The sequence below is a fragment of the Artibeus jamaicensis genome, unplaced genomic scaffold, assembly GCF_021234435.1.
Source record: "Artibeus jamaicensis isolate MK-2021 breed Jamaican fruit bat unplaced genomic scaffold, CSHL_Jam_final contig_475, whole genome shotgun sequence".
In the NCBI taxonomy this organism is placed as follows: domain Eukaryota; kingdom Metazoa; phylum Chordata; class Mammalia; order Chiroptera; family Phyllostomidae; genus Artibeus; species Artibeus jamaicensis.
Genome location: NW_026521852.1, coordinates 6,794,813 through 6,815,856, shown reverse-complemented (window position 1 = coordinate 6,815,856; position 21,044 = coordinate 6,794,813). Strand labels below are relative to the sequence as shown.

Sequence of the window (21,044 nt, the reverse complement as noted above, 5' to 3'; positions counted from 1 at the left end):
GGGCGTTACTTTTTAGTACTACTGGACATTTTCTCCTTGGCATATAAGACAATCTACCTTTTATTGTTTTCAGAGATAAAAGGAGAGAACCATAGCAGTCCCTAGTGACTTGGCATCTTGGTCACAACGTGACAGTGATTCTCCTATAAAGCAAAGGATGCAAAAGCCGTGTCCTGCAAGCTGAATAGAGAGGTGCAGCCTTCATTAACTATAAAAATTAGTAAGGGGGTAACTGAGAGAGAAAAGAGAAGAAAGGGAAAGGTAGAGGAAGTCCAGGACTCCCAAGGAAACGGCCTTTCTTTATCTATCCCAGAGCCTCCAGGGAGGAATAGATATTATGAACCTAGCACGACAACATACAAAATAAAAGAAAACTCACTAGGTGACCATCTCTGCCGGGACTCGAACCCGGAACCTCTGGATTAGAAGTCCAGCGCGCTCGTCCATTGCGCCACAGAGACCTCACCACGTACATACCACCAGCACCAGAACTGAAAAAGCACATACCTTCTGCATCACGGAGCCATCTCAGCATCCTGCTCTTTCAGCGGTGTGGGGACAAGGACAGATGGAAAATCTGGAGTGGAGATCCACCAGCCAACTCCATCAAAGCTTTTTTCAATACTGTAGGGTCCTCAGGTCCTCAGAGGATTGGAAGAATGTGATGATGGCCATTTTCCAGTCCCAGAATCTCTGATGAGGTAGGACAGAGCTAGAGCCTTTGCTGTCCTTTCCTCTCCATCCCTAAGGGAAGATAGGGGGAAAGCTTGCCTATTCTCATGTTAACTAAGCAGATCGTACTCTGACTAGCAAAGCCTTAAGAAGCCATCTCTACCACCACCCCCTCCCCATCACTGCAGTTTTATGCCAGTCCAGTTATTCTCAGAGAGGGGCTGGGCAAAATTAAGGGATCCAGGAGAACCCTGAATGCCTGAGACAAAGGAACTGCTTCTATAAAGAAACTGTGTGAACAGCAGCACAGACTGGCAGGGAAGCTGAGTTCCAGGACACCGGTCCAGTTCTCAGCTTTGAGAGCTGTATTTCTCAAGCTTAGGGAAGAGGTACTGGGAGTCCGTTGTAATGTTCCTTCAGCATCTTCGCTAGAATTAAGGATGGAGGAGGAGACAGAACGATGGTGAGTGTGTTTGTGTGTGTGTGTGTGTGTGTGTGTGTGTGTGTGTGTGTGTGTGTGTGTGTGAAAGGGGGGTCTGCGTATAGGGGTGAGGGTGAGAATGGCAGTTCGCTAATGAAATACAGATGGTCCTAACACAGCCCTGTATGAAGAACTGTTTCCTCTCCCTCCACCTTCCCTAGCTCCAAGTCTCTGCCATTCTCCTCCCAGGGCTGCCTAATTTAAACAGTGAGGATTTCTCAGCTTTTTAGGCTTCTTAGGGACTTCCTAGGAAAATCAAAGTGACTACTTCATAATTGTATACAAGGTGGACAAAAGTAGGTTTACGATTGTAATACAATAAATAATATAATAATTAATAAACTATTATTCTTAATAACTATTAATCATTATTAACACAATAATTAATAATACAAATAAACTCTATGTTTTGCATACTCACAGCTGTAAATGTACTTTTGCTCTCCCCTGTATAAAGTGTATATATATCTCTTCATAGCAGTAGCCCCGGTCCAAAAAACATAGTTTTTATTTTTAAAAGCTTCTTAGAGAAGACAAATCCATAATCACTGTTGGTTATCTGAGAGAGAATGGGACCAAAGTGATTCAGTCAGGCTGCAATACAAAGAGACTAGTATCTAAATAAAAGCAAATTCTCCAACCAAGATTGCCTTCCATCTAACACTTAGAGAGGAACTCAGAAAAGTGAAATTGGTAGTGTATATAATAAATCTACAGCAAGAAGCCACAGAATAGACTTTTCTTAGCACATCTACCCTAGACAAACTCCAAGAACCTATCACACAGAATACTGTGCTAGCCAGAGATTGTATTACATTGAGCGGCCAGTAACAATGTTCTGGTTAAAGAAGTAGTCAAGAGATCTATGTGCCTATAAAGGGAAGCTCAACAACACAAGCCAGCCATGAACCACTCAAATACAATAAAATTTCTCAGGATACTTCCCAGCAGGCTTGGTCAATGTTCCCTCAGACTCATACACACATCCTCTGCTTTTCGTAAAGATATTGTCCTATACCCAAGAAATCTGTTAGATTGAGTTTTACCGAAGTTTTACAACCTCTTAAGAAATCATGTGTTCTCCACCTGCTGAATAAAGAGGCTAGCTCTTTAACTCCTTCCAGCAGCTTCATTCATTGTTTGCAATGTTCTCACTTGGCAATGGGGATATAATAATAAAATTAAAAGTGACATGGTCCCACCCTCAAGGACCCTGTATGTAAATCCCAATGTAGCAACCACTCTGAAAGACATATGGGAGAAAAAAAAGAGAAATTAATCTTATTACCCACCAAATAAATTGTCAATTTTCCAAGTTAACACTAACTTTCCAAGCCATAACTCTAGAAGTAGAAAGATCAAACTTCAATAACAAGCTGTGCAGCTTACTTGCTTCAAAACCCTGGGAAAATGACTTACCTTCTGAATCTTCCACTTCCAGATTATAAACTGGGGGCAATAATAAATGTTGTTCATAAAGACTAGCTGAGAGTTGATGGTGCAATGTGTTATCCCCTTCTTTCCTCTGTTCCATGACTTACAATTCTTGACTCTATTGCCTGGCTTGCCACTTTTTTGAATAGCTTTCTTTTATCTTTCTCTTATAATCCCTTCCCACTTTCTCAGCCCACCTACAGCAATCTCACCATTGTTGCAAAAAAATAGTTCTCCTCAACAAGTCTTTCTAGGACCTCTTGTATTAATAATCTGTATTAACAAAAATCCTCTGGATTTTGTCCAAGGCTTTTATCAAATAAAAGATGTCTTTGTAACATCTCGTTTCACTTTATCATCCATAAATCAGATAAAGCATCTTCATAAGCATGAATAATGCCTCTCTAAACTAAGTTTTCAATTTAAAAATAAGGAGGGAAACAAAGAAAGTGAAAGTTTTAAAAGATCAGGAAAGTTGAAATCAGTCCATTCAAAATGATTGAAAACAGTAAATCCTTTTCTTCTTTTAAATGAGATATGTCATTTATGTTTATGTAAATTCTTAAAGAGATGAGTATATACCCCTTTCAAGAAACTTCCCACTGATTTAATTCTCCATTGATCTGTGAGTCAAACAAATATTTATCATGCTTCTAAACTACTACCACTCTTTGACCCCACAGACAAACTGGTAATGCTCATCCATTATTTAATTCATAAAACATTGCTGGGATATATATGATAAATTACAAAAATATTTTCCTGTTTGACCAGAAATAAAAACAATTAAATCCCACATCTTGCTATGGTTTTACTCACAGATTCCCTAAAGGCACTAACCACTCGATGCTTTGTGGGTTTTTAAAATTTTTTTCTGCTGCTACAGTTGACATATTATATTCATTTCTGGTGTAAAACACAGTGATTAGACATTTATATAATTTACAAAGTGATAACTAATACTATACATAGTTAGGACAATATTATTGACCATATTATACTAGTCAAAATTTTAAATGCTAAGGGATATTAAATGAAGTAAGATAATAAGATAGTCATTTGTATAACATAGTTCACATGTTGTGCTTTACCTCCCAGTCCCTACAATATCCCAAACCTTATTTTTAAGGTGTCATTTATTTTCATTTCTTTACATTTTGTATCAATTTTATTTTTTCAGTTACAGTTAACATTCGACAGTATTTTATATTAGTTTCAGATGTACAGCATAGTGGCCAGAGCCTACACAATTTAAGAAGTGATTGCCTCAATGAGTCCATCACCCACCTGGCATGACAGAGTTACTACAACACCACTGATTATATTCCCTATGCTTGCCCCACATCCCATGACTATTTTGTAGCTATGGATGTGTGGTCCCAACATTATTAATTCACATCTGTTGTGGGAAAACACTATAGAAATGGCTTCCATATACCACCCTCTTATGTCCCTAAATGTCACTAGCTCACTCTTAGCATTTCATTCCTCCTCCCATCACCTCCAAGGGAGGTTAAAAAATGCTTTGCAATGTCAGGCCTGTGGTGCTAGAACCACTCAGCAGACCTAACAGATGTTCATCTCATAACTCTCTACCCCTTAATGAAGGGCAATATGAACATCTCTATAAGTCAAAAAGGCCCATCACTTCTTTTTCAGACATTTCATCCTTGTGAAGTCTTGTCCTATGCTTATTTGTCTATTTCTCTAATGAATTTTTATAACCCATCATAATGAAGCATTTATGTTCCTAAAGCCTTCTGTTTTCATCCATCTTCAGATAATAATCCTGACTCATTCCTTTGCCATCCTGTTCCCTATCTTTTAGGGGAGAAGTGAGATAATCCAAGTAATAGCTGAGTCTTAGAATTAAGACAAAGGAGAACAAATATAGAGCAAATTCTGCTTTAATCATTATATTCTACTTTCAGAAACCATTACAGGTCTAGCCCAGTACCATTTGTTACCTAGGCCCCTCAGACTTTCCCTAAAGTAGACTTAGAGCCAATCTATCTCAAAATGGGCTAGAACTCCACAGTCCACACAGAGGTAATGTCCTTAAGGAAATCTGAGGAATGGTGAAGAATCTGGAGATAGACTTTCCCTTGCCTGTTTGCCTCCATCTCAGCCTTTTCTAGAAAGCTGTCTAGAGAATTCTAGAGCGTTTCTCCAGGGGTGAATTCTCTCTCTGCTTAAGAAGGATGAGGAAGCTACCAGTGTTTAACTAATACAAAAGCAGTGGGTAATCATGTTTCACCAGATTTTTCTGGGTAGGAAACTTGCTCTCTGCTTTACCCCCATTCTTCAACAAATGTGTTAATTCCTGGCCTACCTCTCAGATACAAGGCCCTTTCCCCTCTTTATAATGCAGGCTCTTCTTACCTCTGTTTATAACCCCAAGCCATCACCTTCTTGGGTATTCAATACTAGCTCCCAGTCCTGTATTTTTACAATTTCTTCTTGCCTTCTTCATCAATTTCTTCATCTGCCTCAGGGTGAATCACTTTTAGTCATTTCCCAATTTAAAATTTTTCTTCCCCTTCTGTCCACACTACTCCTCATTTATATGCATTTTGCTTTTCCCACATTCTGCAGTTGATGTTCCCTAATCCTTTCCCATCCAGCCCCTATCCTCCATAAAATTTCATTTCTTGGCCATAACCTCATCTGTTTTCTTTTTTAATATATTTTATTGATTATGCCATTACAGTTGTTCTATTCCCCCCTTCATTCCTCTCCACCCTGCACACCCCCTCCCCCACCATTTCCCCCTTTAGTTTATGACCAGGTGTTTCAAGTTCTTTAGATTCTATATCTCCCCTACTATTCTTGCCCTCCCCCCTATCTATTTTCTACCTACCATCTATACTACTTATTTTCTGTACCTTCTCCCCTCTTCTCCTCCTCCCACTCCCCTGTTGCTAACCCTCCTTGAGATCTTCATTTCTATGTTTCCACTCCTGATCTAGCTGTCCTTTTAGTTTGCTTTTGTTTTAGGTGTGGTTGTTAATAACTGTGAGTTTGCTGTCCTTTCACTGTTCATCTTTTTTATCTTCTTTTTCTTAGGTAAGTCCCTTTAACATTTCATATAATAAGGGCTTGGTGATGATGAACTCCTTGAGTTTGATCTTATCTGAGAATCACTTTATCTGTCCTTCCATTCTAAATGAAAGTTTTGCTGGATAGAGCAATCTTGGTTGTAGGTCTTTGGATTTCATGACTTGGAATACCTCTTTCCAGCCCCTTCTTGCCTGTAAGGTCTCTTTTGAGAAATCTGCTGACAGTCTGATGGGGACTCCTTTGTAGGTGACTGTCCCCTTAGCTCTTGCTGCTTCTAGGATTCTCTCCTTCATTTTAATCTTGGCTAATGTAATGATGATGTGCCTTGGTGTGTTCCTTCTTGGGTCCTACTTCTTTGGGACTCTGAGCTTCCTGGATTTCCTGGAAGTCTATTTCCTTTGCCAGATTGGGGAAATTCTGCTTTATTATTTGTTCAAATAAGTTTTCCACTTGTGGATGTTCCTCTTTTCCTTCTGGCACCCCTATAATTCAGATGTTGGAACGTTTCAAGATGTCCTGGTGGTTCCTAAGCCTCTCCTCATTTTTTTGAATTCTTGTTTCTACATTCTTTTCTGTTTGGTCATTTTTTCCTCTTTCTGGTCCACTCCTTTGATTTGAGTCCCAGTGTCCTTTCCATTACTATTGGTTTCCTGTGCATTTCCATTCATTTCAATTAGTTTAGCTTTCATATGTTCCTCTAATTTGTGACTAAAATCAACCAGTTCTGTGAGCATCCTTATCACCAGTGTTTTGAACTGTGCATCTGAAAGTTTGGCTATTTCTTCATGGCTTAGATTTATCAGCTCTGGGGCTCTAAGTTCTTCTTGAGCCATGTCTTGATCTGTTTGTGCCTGTTAGGTATGAGGAGCGGAGCCTTAGTTGTTCACCAGGGCAGGGCCACCCAGGTCGCTGGTTTGTGACGCTATATGTGGGGGCAGGTCAGAGAGAGGCCACCCAGGTCGCTGGTTTGTGAAGCTGTAGGTGGGGGTGGGGTCAGAGAGGGACAATGGCGGTCCCCTCTTCCGCTTCCTGCTGCTGGGGCCTGCATGGTCTGTCTCACCACTCCGTCCTTCACCGGTTTAAGGGTTTGGCTGAAGGGTTCATTGTTGTCAGACTTCTGTGAAGTTCAATTTTCTGTGATTTTGGCTGTGTTTTTGTTGCTAAAACTTTGTTGTTTTTAAACTTGGTTGTGGGAGGAGGCACAGTGCTTCCACCTACGCCTCCATCTTGGCGGAAGTCTACCTCATCTGTTTTCATCTAAAATCATCTATTTCAAACACTATATTGTCCAGACTCACAGTTCTTGGTCTTCTGCACACATAGCCCACTGCTCTGCTCTGTCTCTGTTTCCTCTACCCAACATCCTTTGGGCTCTTTGATTTTCCCAATGCTTCCAAGCCCCACTACACTTACCCTCAATCATAATACTTTGTCACTGGTTTCAGAGTCTTGATATTATCATTACTTCATCCTCAGGTCCTCTTTTTTACCTTCTTACAGATTTTATTATTCATACCTATTTACTTTACCCCAATTCTTTTAGTCCATATCTCCTTAAATATTCAGTCTCTACTACCCGTTCTTCTAAATCTTCTTCCACCCACTCAATATGGTGCCAGATTCCCCTACTTGTGATGTTCACCTCCACACATCTTGGGATCTTTCTGACTCTCTAACACACATGTATCTATTTTACTCTTTGCCTGGGGCCTTATGCACTACTGGCTCCTAATCCCTATGGTATTGAGTTACCATGAGGATCGGCTGGCAACCAGGCTGTTTAATTTTCACAGGCATCACAGAGGCTCTGGTTCATAAAAGGGCAGATATTGTAGGCCCAAGGCCAAAGATTTAGAAGATGAATTCTCAAGAGGTCAATGATTCTGTGACCAATTACCAATGTATTCAAGAACATTGGCTTTGTCTAATATTAGGAGAAAACAGGGCTTTCTTTATGTCTTACCTACCTCAGCTCTATTTCCCATTCTACCTGGAAGGATCCTTGAGGGGAACGTAGTAAAGCAGACTCTGTAATGGACAGAGGAGACAGGTGTTTATCTTTCCCCATGTATCAGTTTAAATAAAAAGTATAACCATGAAGTGTTCAATCCCAGGGACTGCTCCTGTCTTTACATAAGAACCTCTGAATGACAAATAGTAGTAAGGTCTATACATAATTTATCTTATACAACAGTCAGTCATAGTCCACATAGTACTAGCCCTCCTAAAGCCCATGCTAAAGAACATTCAGTCCCCACACTAAACACAGGGTTGGAATCAAGAAGAAGAATTTTACCTTGAGTAAACCAGTTAATCTTCATCAGGCTTAGATTATTGTCTTTTAAAAGGTGGTGAATGAATTTTCAATGTCCTTCCTCATGCTATCTGTCTCCAATTCTAAGAAACACTATAAGAGTAGTCATAGTGATGATAAAAGTATTTTAAATTCTTTACTTCATTTTATCACCAGAACTATCCTATCCTGTGGAAAGAATAGTTATCATTATTTTTCTTTTACAAAATAAAAGCCTTGATCGAAGACATTAAAGTGACTTGAACAAAGTCACTCAGCCCAGAAGTGGAGCTGAGGAGAGCCACAGGCACAGTGTTTTGACCAGTGTCACCAATCTGATCAGGTGTCCTATGGAAAACACTCAATGAAAGATACAGAGATTTTGAGGCTTTTCTTTACAAGTCTTTTCCCTTTCCTTGCAAAACAGAAAACTAATGTCCATATAAATAAAATGATTTGTTAAAGATCAGTCATTCACTTAGCTGCTACTCAATTCCAGATTTTCTGACTCTTACTTCAGTGCTCATTTTATTCTATCATAATGTCACCAAATTGCTCTTGAATCCCCAGTATAGTCTCTACCCACAGTGGAAAGAAGGATTGGGAAGGGGAGAGCAAAATGCTTGTCTTTGGTCTTAGCTGACTAATTAGAAAAATAAAAAACATCAAATAACTTCTTCCTAGAATCATTGACTGCTCAAAATGGAAAACGTATTTTAAATAATTAAATCTCATTTTTAATCTAATGCATCAGTTGAATTTTTACCATATACTCTAAATACTTGTATAAATTTTAGAAACTAGTTTGAAAATTAAATTGATAATGCTAAGTAGGTGAATGTTTGCCCTTTATTTTCCATATGTCTGTAGTCTATAATTTTTGTCAAGCCTCTTTATCTGTAATTACATAGATTGGTAAACTCGTACCCATAGAAATTAAGTTATGTATCTGGTATTACAAAAACAGACTGTTATAGTCCAATTGGCAAACTACAGACTTTAAAGTCAAGACTGGCCAAAGTTTGAATCCTGGTTCTGCAACTTACTCTGTGATAATTCACTGAAGGTCTATTAAACAAACCTCTCTGAGACTCAGATTGCTCATTTGATTTTACAAATTAACACAAGTAATAATAACTACCTTGTAAGGTCTTTATAAGCTGTAAATGAGATAAAGGATGATAAAATCCTTAGTAGACTAGTTCCTGGCAGTCTGTATTTTTACAGAGAGTACATTGGTTATGATCAGGCACTTTCCTTTCACACTCTAACCATTCCTCAATGAACTTCAACCTAGCTAATGTTCAAATGTTTTCTCTAAAGTCACTAATAACTTTCTAACCATCAAATTCAATAATCTGACTTTACCTTTATGCAGCATTTCACACTGGTAACCACACCTTCCTTCCAAAAAATGTTCATTCCTCTGATTTCTGTGATAAACACCACCCTCTTGTAACTTGTTCCCTATTTCTTGGGCCCTCCTTGTCAGAGTCCTTCACCAGCCATTCATCTTTCTTCTTAAATATAAGTCGTCTAAAGAGCTTCATTTATCAGACTGCCATTCAGAATGTTAACAGCATTTTATATTATTAAATAGAAAAGAACTGTAAGATAGGATAGGACAGTATAGGGTAGGACAGGATAAAGTAGGAAATGACAGAATAAAAAATAAAATAAGAGAAGCTGTCACATTTTAATAAAAGCATGCATTGTTTCATAAAATGTTTGTTTCAGTTAAACATACATGTATTTGTGTGGACATGTGCACTCTTAATTGATTTTTTCTGTGAGTCAAAACATTGCCCTAAAGTATGCATTGACTCTCTTCTATTTTTTCCCTGAATAATCTGAAATAGTAGCACGCCACACACTACCAACTATGACTTGAAAACTCTCATATCTATACCTTAAAACCAGGCATCTCACCTGAAAGCCAGATTGCTTTATTCAGCTGCCTTGACATAGCTATCCCTACATGACTCATAGGCATCTCAGTTATAAAATGCACAAATATGAGTTTATATTCCCATTAAATGTATTTGCTGTGGGGCAACTTTCCTTGAAATTCCCCCCAGGTGCCACGGATGAGAGTAAACATGACTGAGACATTATGTGATCTGCTTGGGGAGGAGAGGTGGCCAGTTTCCTAGAGGAAAAAGGCCTTGAGCAGTGGCCAGTTTCTAGGGGAAAAAGGCATTGAGCCCCTTCCTCCAAGGGCTTTCATTGGGTTGTAATACACAGGAATACAGGGTGGCAAGGATTAAACAGTAGATAACATTTCAAAGAAATCTGAGGGTTTAGCCTGAGTCAGAGCCTGTCAGGAACAGAGTTTAAGGGTTTCCTGCTCGAACCCTTAACATATGAATGAAAGCACTCTTAGCAGAGCAGACTTTACAGGTTTTTCAGGAATTCTATGTGATGGCAATTTTTTCCCAGGACACACTCTAGCAGGGCAAGGAGCTACACCCCTCCCCATCAGGTAGTCAGGCTTAAGGGGATTAGAGCCAGGAAGCACTTCTCCCAGAAGACATGGGGACTCAGGCTATCTCAAAGCCAGTGGGCGAGAGTCCATTGCTTTTTGTTGCATGCCCCCCAACCCAGTCCTTCCATGATGGCCTTCCAAGTGATCATGTTTGGCCTAGGTTGCCCCTCCTCTGAGGGGGTCTTACCCATCATTGACATCCGATTGTGCTTTGGGGGCAGGGAGGAAACTGAGGCAGCATTTGCTACCAGAGACAAGCTTTGTCTCCTGCAGCTTGCATTCCAAAGGTCACTGACTCATCCTTAGCTAAAGGGGTTAGAGTTACAATTCCAGAAACCAGGCAGAGTGGACCACAACAATTTATGATAAATTTCCTTTCCTTTTTTATTCCCTTATTTTTCTACTTTTCATAGTCCACTAATCTACCTAATGGTAGTACCACCCACTGACTTATTTATTAATTCATTTATTCCACAAATCCATAAATGTTTGGTATATACCAAGAAGTGTGCTAAGCATTTGAGACACAAACCATAAAGATACCATATCTGCCCTAAAAAATCAGTCAGAAACAGAAGGTAAATAGAATCACAAAACAAAGATACATCCAGCATACTACAACAACAAAATATGGTCAAACTAACCCAGTCTGAGGGTTTTAAGAAGGTTTTCTAGAGCTATAGACTCAACCATGGTTTAAAGTAAGAACAGTTATTAACCTAAGGGGGAGAAAAGGTTGGGGTTGGGAGATTGTGTGTGTGTGTGCTGTGTGTGTTGGTGAAACCAAGGAATAAAGGCACTCTCAGAAAAGGGAATAGCACCAGCCAAAATTATCTTGTTTGTATAAGAAACTACAAGAAATGAGGTGTTGCTGAAGTCCAAAGTCCCAGGCCAAATAGTGACAAAGAATGTGGCTAGAAAGACCAGACCATGGAGACCTTCATATATCTTGTTAAAGGCCTTTGATTTTAATCCTGCAGGAGATGCAGGGGCATGAAGGATTTTAAGTAAGGAGGAACTATTATTTGGTTTGCATTTTAGACAGATAACTCTGGTTACTCTGCCATGAATAATTTCAAGAGAGCTCTAGGAGGAGGCTTTTGCAGTGGTCAAGGTAAGTAATAATGGAGATCTTGACTCTAGTAACAGAACTGGCTTCATAACAGTAAGTTGAAAAAAAGATGATTGATTTGATAAAAACAGTATTAGGGAGAAAGAATCGGTCATCCAATAACTTAAGCTGGAAACATGCAAGCTGTCAAAACTCCTTCCCTCACCTTTATCCTTCAAAATTAATCACTATAGAGTTTTTATCAAATCTTCCTCTTCACTAGCTTTCCAATCTATTTCTCACTTTCCATTCCCATTGCTTGGGGCATAGTTCAGATAGTTCATCCTTTGTAACCAGAACTATTTGAATATTTTAACAACTCCTCACTTCTCTACTTGCAACAATCCCTGCTGTCTTCTTACTTATCTGGCACACCAACAACAGAACAATTGTGGTTTTTTAAATCATTTTTGGGTCACAGGCTAGCACTCAGTCCCCTGAGCCACACCAGCCAAGGCTAAATTATTTTTTAATTGTTATTCCATTAGCCATAGTCCCAATTCTCCCCCTTTGCCTTCCTACACCCAACCTACTCTTCACTCCCAAGGTTAATTCCCATATTGTTGTCCATGCCCATGGATTATTCATATGTGTTCTTTGTCTAGCCCCTTCCTTTTCTTTACACAATTATTTCTCGTCCCCTTGCTCCTCTGTTCACTTTCAGACTGTTCCATGTTTCCATGCCTGTAGTTCTATGTTGTTTGTTAGTTTATTTTGTTCATTAGATTCCTTTTATAGGTGAGATCATATGGTATTCAACTTTAATTGACTGATTTAGCATGAATGGAACTGAAGAATATTATGCCAATTGTCATTTTTCTTGAAGTACACATCTATCAATGTTTGTCCATCTATTGCCCAGAGAATAGCCTAAAGGCCATCTATGGTCTGATTTCTATCCTGCTGTTCAACTTCACTTACTATTATCTTCCACTTTCATCCAGGTCTTATGTTGTGCAGTGACAAAGTATTTATAATTCCTTAAAACAAACAAACAGCCCTGGCTGGTATAGCTCAGTGGATTGAGCACGGGCCTGTGAACCAGAGGATTGCGGTTCGATTCCCAGTCAGGGCACATGCCTGGGTTGCTGGCAGGTTCCCTGCAGGCCAGTTCCCTGCAGGGGATGCACTAGAGGCAACCATACATTGATGTTTCTCTACCTTTCTCCTTCCCCTCTAAAGATAAATAAATAAATAAAATCTTAAAAAAACAAACAAACAAACAAACAAATAAAAACAAAAATTGTTCTGGTCCATGGTAACAAGCTCTGGTATGAAATATTTCCTCTCTCTGGAATGCCCTTTTTTTCTCTACCCTCACATTTGTCTGGAAGGCTGCTACTCTTCTTTAAATATTCAGTTCAGTCACCTTATTTTTTATAATCCACCATAACTCTAACATCACTATAACTCTGTGCAGATTGGATCACACCCATCTTCACATGACTATTGCACCTGTGCATTCAGCTGTTGGAGCACTGAGAACATTGTATGGCAACCAATTTTTTCCATGTCTGCCTCTTCCCAGTGGGTGAGCAACTTGAGTTCTTCTACTTGTGTTATTCTGTGTGACTATAGCAGGTATCTGTATCCCAAGCCCAGAGATGGCTCCATAATTCCACAATTATTTATTTTTAAAATAGAAATAGTAGATGGAAATTTTCTAAATGAGACCTGAGAACTTGAGACTTCTTCTACTGCTCTACTTCAAATTGATAGCTGACACATTCAACTTTGTTCAGAGCTCCAATTTTTATACCCAGTCTACTGTTCCTCTATGCTAAAACTCAAGGTAATTCAAACAATACAAACGTTCCTCCATACTAAAATACTACCCCACAAAGGGCTTTCCCAACTCCACTGTTTCTCCCCATGGTTCAACATTTCCAAGTTAATCATCAAACCCTCAAGCTGAGAGTCAGCTCTGCCTTCTCCCTCTCTCTGGCTTCCCATAACCAATACCAAATTGCAGTACCTATTTCCTTTCCCAATGGTCCTGCCCTAGCTCAGGACTGTTTGACTTTGTTCCTGGATTTCTATCATCATTTTTAACAGACTTCTTTAGATAAGCCTTTAAAAAATATATTTTAGCCCTGGCTGGTGTGTTTCAGTGGATTGAATGCAAGCTTATTAACCAAAAAGTTTTATTCCCAGTCAGGGCACATTCCTGGGTTGTGTACCAGGTCCCAAGTTGGGGGTGGGGCACACAAGAGGCAACCACACATTGATGTTTCTCTTCCTCTCTCTCAAAAACAAAATTAAATTTAAAATATATATATATATATTAGTCACTCAACAGATGGGCACATAATCACTTTAAACATTTAGGAATATAATATAAATAATTATAGCCCCCTCTTATGCCTTAAATCTTATTCCCAGCTTAGGAATAACAACTTATTTTCCAAAGTTTAACATATATCTAAATAATATGATATTATCAAGTGCCTACTATGTGCTCAGCACTATTCAAAGCAGTTTAAATAGATTAATTTATTTAAGCCTCATCATGCTTGTTGTAGACGATCAGCGGGTAAATACACACTCTCGGAGTCCGGAACTGAATTGATAAAAATTTTAATGGCCAAAGGTTTTCCTGCGCAGGGGCGAACTTCCCCAACTGTGACCGGAGTCACGTAGCTACTCAGAGCTACAAAATGGAAGTCGCGCCTGGCTTACAGACTACTGGGTATTTATATTTTCTAGCAAGCAAGCAAAGGCATACAGAAGCAGAGGTGGCAGTTAGCTATTGGCTTATTTAAAACGGTGAGGGTCCCTGATTGGTGGGTGCTGCTGCTGGTGGGCACTTTCTGGCGGCCCGCATTAGTTACCTTATTTGGCTAGAATTTTAAACCCAATTGTTCCCGGATGTTTGTTCATTACCCTGTTCCAGGAACTGCAGATTTAGGGTTGGGTAATGCCCTAGCTATAATTTTCCTAGCTGGGTATAACAATGCTATCCTAGTGAATATGTACTTTTACTATCTTCACATTCCACATAAGGAGAATAAAATACTGAGAAGTTAAGCATCTTGCCGAAGGTCATATAGCCAGTAAGTATCTATTCATTCAATTAAACACAAATTTACATGTATATAAAATGTAACATAATCAGCCTTGGCTGGCATAGCTCAGTGGATTGAGTGCGGGCTGTGAACCAAAATGTCACAGGTTTGATTCCCAGTCAGGGAACATGCCTGGGTTGTGGGCCAGGTCCCCAGTGGGGACCATGTGAGAGGCAACCACATACTGATGTTTCTCCCTCCCTTACCCTTTCTCTAAAAATAAATAAATAAATAAATATTTTTAAAAATGTAATATAATCAAATGTATGTTAGAAGCATAGCTTTCCCCCCTTATTTTATGTGAAAGGGATAATAGTATGTGTTTTTCTTTGTATATTCACTTACCAATACATCTTGGTTATCTTTCCATGTTGGTACATCAAAGTTTATCTCATTTTTAACTGTTATATGTTATTATAAAGTATGAATATGGTATAATTTATTTCACTAATTTACTATTGATAGAATTTTAGGTTGTTTTCTGCTTCTCACTACTAGAAACAATGATGTGAATCACCTCTATATGCATAAATCATGGCATTAATGTGTGAATAGATCTATAGCACAGGTTTGTAGAAATAGTGATACAGGGTGCAGTCAAGGGAGGGGGGCCCAAAAAAAGATTTGGAATGGTGTCCAGAATTCAAAGTGTATAGGAATATTGGAAAGATATATAAGATGTCCTCACCCCTCCCCCCAGGGGGAAGAAATGAATGGAGCCAGGCCATTGAGAGCTGTTTTGCATAGCAACAGTTTTGCAGCTAACCTCTGGAATGATTATTTAACATATGTATAACCTTTAACTGGTTTCATAGATTTGTTAAATAGCTGTGGCCGAGTTTTGAGCCAGGGAGAACGGAGTGGCTGGATACCCAGGATGTAACTAGTGGCTGCGCCCCTGAGTGAGGGTGCCTGTGGGAGAGCTTGGAAAAAGATGGGCTCCAGGACATGAGGGGATAACTGCCCAGGTGAGGGGAGAGCCACGCTGTTTGGAGCAGAGTGAGGACCCCTGCAGTCATGTAGGGGAAAGCCACCTGGTTTCAGCAGAGTGAGAACCCCCTCTTGGTGAGGTGAAAGGGAAAACCACGCAGCTTTGCCAGAATGGAGACCCCTGCAGCCAGGTGAAGAAGAAAGACACATGCTTTTGGTGGAGTTCGGACCCCTGCAGCTTTGGTAGAAGAAGCCCACGTGGCTTTGGGGTGCCCCCTTTGTCCACATGGCCTGGAAAGCAGGAGAGACTTTGACTGGAACTGGGTACAAAGAACTCTTGCCAGTGGACCATGAGAGGGTACCACAGTAGTTTGGATTAACTAGAGATCCTGCCTGACACAGTTGACAATTCCAGCGGCCTGAAAAACAAACGTGTGCTCTTTTCTTGATTTACGGTACCCGGAGTTGGGACAGCAGGAGAAGGGAGCGCTATATGATTGTAGGTGTATACCCTAGAGGACTTTGATATTTTAGTGGAGGCATTAGGCCTGAATAGCATTAAATAAACATTCTGTTTCCACAAATCTCTGGCATTGAGAGATGTCTTTCCAATTGGCAGCAGACAGAAGAGCCCAGTAGATATTAGTATTCTGTCCTTGGGAGGGGCCCCTGTTGTGTAGCAGTTTTTGGCATCCCTAGGTGGGCCAAATATTGCCCCCCCCTTAAACCTGTTGTTCGGTAACAATAACACTACTAATATTTCCATACATGATTTTGATATATTCTGCCAAAATATCTTCAAAAACGTTTCACAGATTTTCATTTTCACTAACAACGAATGAAGATGCTTGTTTTCCCAAATATTTACCAAGATTGAATATTACCCATCACTGTAATTTTTAATAGCCAAGGGTCTTTTAGTTGCTTTAACTTATATTTCTAAAAATTCAAATGCAGTTGATCATCTTTTCAGATGTTTATTGGAAACTTTCTACTGATACTCTGTGTGTAATTTGCTCTTCAATCATTTGTCTTTCTATGTGTTATTGTTAGATATTTTTCATATTATCAATTAAGTATCTTGCTAAATAAAAATGTCCCACTCTGTAACTTACTTTTAAACTTTGTTTATTTTGTCTACAATAATATCAATTTTTAAAAAATCATGCAGTAAAACTTGTCAGCTCCTTCCTTTACTGATTCTGGGTCCTGTGTCTTGCTCAAGAAGGGTTTTCATTCTAAAATTAAATATATTGTTCTATAGTTTTAAAAAAATTTCTTTCAGTGGTGTTTTGTTTATTTAAAAAATTGTAACTTCAGTCCATGGGAAATTTGTTTGTGCATGAGGTTGGTGGAGGCACTTAACATACCCCATCCAATCTGGCAAACTGAAAACTAATTATTCAAATGCCATTCATTAAACAGTACAACCTCTAGTTTTGATTAGAAGTACAGTATATGATGAAGGTAGTAGTCTTCTTCATACACTAACTTCTCATGTTGATTTGTGACTATGCTCTCTTATTCCATAAAAATATTTGTTTTAGGACTTCCACCAAGATGGAGGCATAGGTGGAGACACCGTGCTTTCCCACACAACCAAGTTTAGAGACAACTTAATATTAGCAACAGAAAACACAACCAGAACACAGAAAATTGAACTTTTCAGAAGTCTGATAATAGCAAATTCTTCAGCCTGACCTGTAACAGGGGTGAAGTCAGCAGCTGGTGGAGCAGGGTTGCACAGGAAAACTCGGTCACATGGACTCAGGTGCGTGGAACCCAGGCACAAGGTTGGACCTAGTGAGCGACCCAGCGAATGACCTCGGGGAAACAGCGAGGGAGCAGGGCTGCGGGTTGACTGTGGTGATGCATTCATGCGCAGATAGACAAGCAAGGGAGTGGGCCATTAGACGGGACTCAGCAGGCCCCAGCGGCCAGCGGCAGCAGAGGGCACCACCATTTCCCCGCTCTGACCACACTCCCACATACAGCATCACAACCCAGTGACCTGGGAGTCCAAGGTTCTGCTCCTCATACTTAATGGGCATGAACAGACCAAAAATGGCTCAAGAAGATCTCAAAGCCCCAGAGCCTATAAATCTAAGCAATGAAGAAATAGCAAAACTCTCAGATGCATAGTCTAAAACACTGGTGATCAGGATGCTCACAGATCTGGTTGATTATAGTCACAAATTAGAGGAACATATGAAGGCTAAACTAATTGAAATGAATGGAATTGCACAGGAAACCAATAGCGATGAAAAGAAAACTGGGACTCAAATCAATGGAGTGGACCAGAAGAAAGCAAAAATGGCCAAACAGAAAAAAGTGAAGAAGCAAGAATTCAAATAAATGAGGAGAGGCTTAGGAACCTCCAGGACATCTTTAAACGCTTTAACATCAGAATTACAGGAGTACCAGAGGGGGAAAGGCACAGCCACTAGTGGAAAACTTATTTGAACAAATAATAAAGCAGAATTTCCCCAATCTGGCAAAGGAAATAGACTTCCAGGAAATCCAGGAAGCTCAGAGAGTACCAAAGAAGTTGGACCCAAGAAGAAACACACCAAGGCACATCAGAATTACATTAGCCAAGATTAAAATGAAGGAGAGAATCCTAGAAGCAGCGAGAGCTAAGGGGACAGTCACCTACAAAGGAGTCCCCATCAGACTGTCAGCAGATTTCTCAAAAGAGACCTTACAGGCAAGAAGGGGCTGGAAAGAGGTATTCCAAGTCATGAAATCCCAAGACCTACAACCAAGATTGCTCTATCCAGCAAAACTTTCATTTAGAATGGAAGGACAGATAAAGTGCTTCTCAGATAAGATCAAATTCAAGGGGTTCATCATCACCAAGCCCTTATTATATGAAATGCTAAAGGGACTTATCTAAGAAAAAGAAGTTAAAAAAATATGAACAGTGAAAAGACAGAAAACTCACAGTTATTAACAACCACACCTAAAACGAAAGCAAACTAAAAAGGACAGCTAGATCAGGAGTGGAAACATAGAAATGAAGATCTCAGGGAGGGTTAGCAACAGGGGAGTGGGAGGAGGAGAAGGGGGGAGAAGGTACAGAAAATAAGTAGCATAGACAGTAGATAGAAAATAGATGGGGGGCAAGAATAGTATGGGAAATATAGAATCTAAAGAACTTGAGACACATGGTCATAAACTAAAGGTGGGGATGGGGGTAGGGTGGAGGGGAATGAAGGGGGGAATAGAACAAGTGTAATGACATAATCAATAAAAATAATCTAATTAAAAATATTTGTTTTATTCTTGTTATATTTTAGTGTTTTCATCACAATAATTTTAAAGTAACTTAGGATAGCTGGAAAATCTCTTCTACCTCAAACCCCACGTATTTAAAATCATGGCTATTTTTCACTTTATTTTCCAAGGAAGTTTTGGAATTGACTGGTCAGGTTTTATAAAATTAAATATTGCAATTAACCATAGAATTGCACTAAATTTACCAATTAAAAGGAAGAAAGAGCCCTGGCTGGTGTGGATCAGTGGATTGAGCACCAGCCTAAGAACCAAAGGGTCACAGATTTGATTACCAGCCTAGAGCACATGCCTAGGTCACAAGCCAGTTCTCCAGTGGGGGGAGCATGAGAGGCAACCACAAACTAACGTTTCTCTCCCTTTCTTTCTCCCTCCCTTCCCCCTCTTTAAAAAAATAAATAAATTTTTTTAAAAAAAAAAGAAAGTAGCAAAGCATGAGTAAGTCAATTTTAGAAAGTAATAATAAAAGGAAGAAAGAATTACTATTTTTACCATACTGAATCTGAAGATTAATCTTTAAATATCAATTCAGTGGCATAAAAACCTGCTATGACAATTTCTCCACTGACATTAAGATAAAAGTAAAAGTCTTCAGTATCTGGTTTTCAAATCCTGCCCTCTCAAATTTGGTTTAAAATACCTCCGCAACTTTATTTCCCTTTACTCTCATCTACAAAGTTTTTCAACCAAACTTGTGTGCTTACTGTATGCTAAATAATCCTTCACTCCTCTTCCCAGATGCCCTAGTCTATTAGGAGAGGAGCAAAGCAGATTTATGCTTTGTCCACAAATTTTCACTCTGAAGCACTGACATTCTGGGCTATCCAAAGCCCACCATTACACTTTGGCAAAACAAGAATGTGTGTATTTTTCTTAATTAACTTAAAAAATAACCTTGAGAGCAAAAAGAGGTCATTTATATGATTAAATTATCTATGGCAACATACTGCTTTTTCAGCATTGATAGGACAGAGAGCTTGATGTGCAACAGAACAACAGGTGATGGTATTGAAATTTAGAGATCTTACTGGTATCCAAACTCTAAAAATGCAGAATGTGTTTTCTACAGACAGAATCTCTGAAAGATTAGATAAATATTAGAATCAAATAAGAAGAGTTTAGAAAAACTGAGATGATACAACTTGAGAAGAGGAAGCTGACATTACAAAGAGATACAATTTTATACCTGTTAGAATGGCTATTATCAATAAGACTAAGATGAAAAAAAAAGAACAAGAACCATATGATTTCATTCATTTGTGGGATATAAAACAAAAAAGCAATAAATGAACAATAACAAAAAAACAAGCACAGATATGGACTACAGAAAGGTAGTTACTAGAGAGGATGGGGTGAGTGGGGGAGAATGAAGTGGGAAAAAGGCATCAAATATATAGTGATGGAAGAAAACTAAACTTTGGGTGATGAATACAGAATGGAATATATAGATTATTATAAAGTCGTACACCTGAAATTTGTATAGTGTTATTAACCAATATTACCCCCCAAAATTTAATTTAAAAATTAAAAACAGAGCCATACATTAAAAATAAATTAATTAATTTAAAAAATGTTTTGTGTACATATTTTTAACTCAGAGGAGTTGAGTGCTAGTTTGGCCAAGAAGCTGGGAAGTGGCTGCATTACAGCAAAGCGACAACACTGAGTTTAGGATGAGGAATGGTGAGGGATGAGGGTAGCCACATGAGGGTAGCAGAGAACAGGTGAAACAGAGGAGTCCAGAGTAAGAATATATAAGTTATTGGAGCCTAAAATGTATATCCAAAAAGTACTTTATATTTAAACAATGAGCATAGAGTAAGATTTTATGGTACACCTAAGTAGAGCAGAGAAATCTCTCTCACACACATGCTCCAAAGTGAAAAGGGTACTACTATGCATTGAGTTCTTAACTAGGAATTTTGCATAAATGTCCTCTTTTAATCATCACAGGATACCTACAAAATACACACTAATAATGTCTAATTTTCATCAAACAAAAAAAGAACTGAAATAAGGGAAGTGGAATAGTTGGTATTCAAGCCTCGTGAGTCCAACTTCAAAATCCATGCTTTCTCACACTCCTACATTATTTCTTCAATGGGTTGAGTTAGGAATGACTTCTTAAAGTTGTACCCAGAACCTGATCTTGGGATCTTTGTCCTAATTCTTAACCTTCTGCTAGTTCTTTCATCATTTTAGAACCTCTTCTCTGATCC

General features: G+C 39.0%; 1 non-coding gene across 1 annotated transcript; it reads right to left on the bottom strand.

Moving 5' to 3' along the window:
- Positions 1–387: 387 nt before the first annotated feature.
- Positions 388–461, bottom strand: TRNAR-UCU (transfer RNA arginine (anticodon UCU)). The gene has a single exon. It is a non-coding gene; the product is annotated as a tRNA-Arg (tRNA).
- Positions 462–21,044: the final 20,583 nt, after the last annotated feature.